The sequence below is a fragment of the Pinus tabuliformis genome, chromosome 2_2 (assembly GCF_031772625.1).
Source record: "Pinus tabuliformis cultivar Carrire ecotype Pingquan chromosome 2_2, CPIR1, whole genome shotgun sequence".
Taxonomy (NCBI): domain Eukaryota; kingdom Viridiplantae; phylum Streptophyta; class Pinopsida; order Pinales; family Pinaceae; genus Pinus; species Pinus tabuliformis.
In genome coordinates this window covers 426,761,395-426,767,487 of record NC_142300.1, presented here as the reverse complement: position 1 = coordinate 426,767,487, position 6,093 = coordinate 426,761,395, and positions in this window count along the sequence as shown.

The following is a 6,093-nucleotide window of genomic DNA, read 5'->3' as shown; positions in this document are numbered from 1 at the left end:
AAAATATGGTATACAATGATTAGCCGTGGTTGTAATAAACCTAAAGGAATAATATTAAACCCTAAGAATATGAACCCTTATCCCAATAAACCCAAAAGATTGATACTATAAACCCAAGGGATAAAAATTATAAACCCAAGGTATATAAACCATAAGATAAATATTCTAGACCCTACAATAAACATGGTTGACCATGTTTGATTTCCATATTAAGATAATCCTTGTTACAATGTGACATTGGACAGTGGTTGACCATAACTTATTTTCATATTGAGACAATCTTTGTCACAACGTGATGTTGGACCATAGTTGCCCATGGTTGATTTCCATATTGAGACAATCTTTGTCACAATGTCGCATTCGACCATGGTTAACCATGCTTGACTATGATTCACCATAGCTTACCATGATTGATATTATAAACCCAAGCGAATAATAAACCTAAGGGGTTGATATTATAAATGCAAAGAAATATAAACCCAAGGGGTTAATACTAAAACCCCAACGGATTATGAATCCAAGAGAATAATATTAAATGCAAGGGACTAATATTATAAAGCCAAGGTATATAAACCCTAAGATAAATACCATAAACACTAAAATAAACATGGTTGACCATGGTTGATTTTCATATTGAGACAATCTTTGTCGAAATACAACATTTGACCATGGTTGATGATGGTTGACCATGATTGGCTACGATTAACCATAGTTGACCTTGATAGATATTATAAACCAAAAGGAATAATAAACCCAAGGGATTGATATTATAAACCCATGGGATTAACACTAAAACCCCATAGGATTATGAAAACAATAATAATATTAAACCCAAGGGACTAATATTATAAACCCAAGGTATATAAACCCTAGGATAAATATTGTAAACACTAAAATAAACATGGTTGACCATGATTAACCATGCTTGGCTATGATTGACCATGGTTGACCATGGTTGACCATTATTGATATTATAAACCCAAGGGAATAATCAACCCAAGCCATTAATATTAAAACCCCAAGGGATTATGAACCCAAGGGAATATTATTAAACCCAAGGGACTAATATTATAAAGCCAAGATATATAAACCCTAAGGTAAATATTGTAAACACTAAAATAAACATGGTTTACCATGGTTGGTTTTCATATAGAGACAATGCTTATTACAATGCGACGTTGGACCACGTTTTACCATGCTTAGCCATGGTTGATTTTCATATCGAGACAATTTTTGTCACAATGTGATGTTTGACCATGGTTGAGCATGATTGACCATGGATGACCATGTTGGAATTTATAAAACATGCTTGACCATGCTTGACCAAGGTTGACCATGATTAACCAACACTTACCATGATTATCATATTGAGACAATCTTTGTCATAATGCGACATTGGACCATAGTTCTTACAATGATTGATTTTCATTTTGAAATAATATTTCTCACAATGTGACGTTGGCCAATGGTTGACCATGGTTGACCACAATTGAATTTATAAAACATGGTTGACCTTCATTGAATAATATTAAACCAAAGGGACTAAAATTATAAAGCCAAGGTATATAAACCCTAACATAAATATTATAAACACTAAAGTAAACATGGTTGACCATGGTTGATTTTCATGTTGAGGCAATCATTGTCACAATGCGGTGTTGGACCATGGTTGACAATGGTTGACAATGATTGATTTTCAAATGGAGAGAATCTATTTCATAATGCGACATTGGACCATGGTTGACCACGTTTGATTAATAATAAAACCCCAAGGGATTATGAACCCAAGGGACTCATATTACAAAAGCAAGGTCGCATTGTAATAATAATATAATATGAGTCCCATATAATATCAATCATGGTCCAACATCGCATTGTAATAAGCATTGTCTCTATATGGGACTCATATTATATTGTAAAGACTAAAATAAACATGGTTGACCATGGTTTATTTTCATATAGAGACAATCCTTGTCACAATGCGATGCTAAACCACGGTTGACCATACTTAACCTTGGTTGATTTTCATACTAAGACAATTTTTGTCACAATGCGACATTCGACCATGGTTGAGCAGGATTGACCATGGATGACCATGTTTGACTTTATAAAACATGCTTTACCATACTTGACCATGCTTGACCATCGATGACCATGATCATCATATTGAGACAATCTTTGTCATAATGCGACATTGGACCATGGTTTAGACAATGATTGATTTTCATATTGAAACAATCTCTATCACAATGCAACGTTGGCTAATGGGTGACCACAATTGATTTTATAAAACATGGTTGACCTTCCTTGAATAATATTAAACCAAAGGGATTAATATTATAAAGCTAAGGTATATAAACCCTAAGATAAATATTATAAACACTAAAATAAACATGGTTAGCCATGGTTGATTTTGATATTGAGACAACCTTTGTCACAATGTGACGTTGGAACATGGTTGCCTTGCTTGACCATGATTGATTTTCAAATCGAGAGAACCTTGTCACAATGCGACATTAGACCATCGTTGACCATGTTTGATTCTCATATTGAGACAATATTTTCCGCAGTGTGACATTGGACCATGGTTGACCATGATTGAATTTATAAAATATGGTATACAATGATTAGCCATGGTTGTAATAAACCTAAAGGAATAATATTAAACGCTAGGAATATGAACCCTTATCCCAATAAACCCAAAAGATTGATACTATAAACCCAAGGGATAAAAATTATAAACCCAAGGTATATAAACCATAAGATAAATATTCTAAACCCTACAATAAACATGGTTGGCCATGTTTGATTTCCATATTAAGATAATCCTTGTCACAATGTGACATTGGACCGTGGTTGACAATAACTTATTTTCATATTGAGGCAATCTTTGTCACAACGCGATGTTGGACCATAGTTGCCCATGGTTGATTTCCATATTGAGACAATCTTTGTCACAATGTCACATTCGACCATGGTTAACCATGCTTGACTATGATTCACCATAGCTTACCATGATTGATATTATAAACCCAAGCGAATAATAAACCTAAGGGGTTGATATTATAAATGCAAAGAAATATAAACCCAAGGGGTTAATACTAAAACCCCAAGGGATTATGAATCCAAGAGAATAATATTAAATGCAAGGGACTAATATTATAAAGCCAAGGTATATAAACCCTAAGATAAATACTATAAACACTAAAATAAACATGGTTGACCATGGTTGATTTTCATATTGAGACAATCCTTATCATAATGCGACATAGGACCATGGTTGACCATGGTAAATTTTCATATTGAGACAATCTTTGTCAAAATGCGGTTGTTGACCATGGTTGATGTTCATATCCATACAATATTTGTAAAAATGTGACATTCAACCATGGTTGACCATGGTTGATTTTCATATCAATACAATGTTTGTCAAAATGTGACATTCAACCATGGTTGAGCATGAGCAACCATGGTTCATCATGGTTAACCATTATTGACCATGATTGTCCATAATTTTCATACAGAGACAATATTTATCTCAAAGTTTATATACCACGGGTTTATAATATTAGTTCCTTGGGTTTAATATTATTCCCCTGGATTTATAATCCCTTGGGGTTTTAGTATTAATCCAATGAGTTTTTTATTCCTTGGGATTATAATATCGATCCCTTGAGTTTCTTAATCTAAGGGTTCATATTCCTAGGGTATAATATTATTCAAAGGGTTTATTGCCGAAAAAGATTATCCCTTGTAACTATTCGTGAAAATTTTCTCAATAATTTAAGTATAGATCACATAAGCCTCAAAATTATAAATATATATAAACAATTAAATATTTTCATTGTATATAGTTAATTATAAATTACAAAATCTATTTATTTTTCATTCTATATAGTTAACTATAAATTATAAAATCTACATATTTTTTCATTTTATATAGTCAATTACAAAAATTAAGTTTCAATTTATATAATAATTATTAAATTATTTTTAATAATTAAATTATTTTTAATTAAATAATTAAAATATTTCTAATTGAATAATTAAAAATAAATAAAATAATCTAATAATAATTAAAATTATTACTAAAAATATTTTTTTTTTATTATTCATTGTAAAAAAATATTTTTGCTTCTTATTATTTTATATTAGAAATATTATTCGAAATAATTGTTTTTTTATAATTATTAAAAAACAATTAAAATTATTTTATTATTTCATTTATTTTTAATTATATAATTAATTATAAATTATTAATCAAGTGCATCAATTGTGGTCGTAATGAGCAAGATCACATGAAATTTTGTACGTAAAGTCGATAGTCGAATTGGATTAGCGTGGATATAATTGGAAGGTTCAAGATACATGTATAACATGTTTTTCATAAATGGAAATTTATGTGGGCATGTAATGTGTTATGTATATTATGTTTATAACATAAGTATGCTATATATATTTATAATGAATTGCGAACCTTTTTTTGGATGAATATATATATATATATATATATATATTAAATACACTATGATCTTCATATAAATCTATAACATGGTATATAGTATTGAAGTGTTATATTTATTTATTTTTATTGTGTGATTTTCATATGGACACCATTGGTATGTCAGAATGGACATGAACCACTTCAAATGTGTGTGGATTCTGGGCTGAAAGCGTTAAGCTTGAATGGCAATGCCTGGTTGAAATTTTATCGCGTCACCTTGGCAATATGAAACACTTTGCGTGGGACGTTTATATTTTTGTACTTGGAGTATATTAGCTTCTAGCAGTACCAACCCAACCCAGTTGAGTGAGAGATCCAATCGTCTAAAACAGAAAGAAAAAGTTGAATCCAGAAATCCAAACAACAAAAACAGAATGAAGAAAGAAATGACAGTTGTGAGTGAGCAGTGACTTTTTGGGACCACGGAACTCGTTTATTTTAGGTTGCTCAGTGAATAAATATTGATTGTGGAAGTTTATCATTCCAACAACTCCATCAACGTTAAGTAGAATTTGTATAAGAGTTGAGATGCGCTTTAATGCCGATTGTAACATATCATATAGTATGGTAATGGAACGTTTAGGCAGTAATTTCTTGACATTTTGGTGTTGACCTAGCCAGTCTTTTCATATAGTTGGGGAAACTACCACAGAAGTTCTGTCCGTTATTCGAAATTTTTGAGAGATTTTGTTAGCGATATGATTCAGATGTATAATCGGCACGAGCAAACAAATTAAATGTTGAAAAACCACAAGATTTTTAAAAGTCAATGCCTGGATCTAAATCCAATAAACAGAATCTAGATATCATTGTCAGGGAACCTGGAAAGAATGGCGAGATAGAAACTTTCGGAAGCTCCCAGTACTAGCATTTTAGTGTTGAAGCTACAGAACGAGCCCACAGTTTGAGGTGTTCTTTCATATCCATTCCTGTGGCATTCGGGTTTGGCAGTTCCCAATTCTCCAGCGACCATTTTTGAAACTCCAAATTATTGTTGCTATTGTCATGATCGATTAATAATCTCTTTAATCCAGGGAGAAGGTGCAGTAGCCGCGGGCTCAACTTGTCGTGGCTGAAGTCAAAGCCAAGCTCCAGAAACCCTTTTATCTCTTCCATTTCCAGATCCTTTCTGAACTGGGGATTTCTCTTCTTTAGCTTCTTCTGCGATAGATCCATCCCCTGCAAAACGATCTCCGACTTTGGCAGAGGCTTCCGTGGAGGCACATGGAGGCAGATAGGATGAGCAGAGGGCTTGTCCTCCCTTCTCTCATCAAGCGGAACACGGGGATTTCCTTTGATATAATAGGTCATGGCCAATAAGTCGGAGGTAAAACACAGAGGAACCTTCTTGTCACGAGAGGAGTCATAGAGGAATAAGTATTTGTAGATGCTACGGCCCTCGGAAAGGGTAAAATAGGATGTAAGAACGTAAAAAACACGAAATTCACGTTCTCGTCCGTCTGACGGTTTCACAAGTTTCACATGACTCTAGAATTAGTGAATTAACGTGTCGTTTACCCGGCGGGACTTTGGAGGACCGTAGCCTCGGGCAACGGGTCGTAAGGAAATGGGGAATCTTATTTTCATTG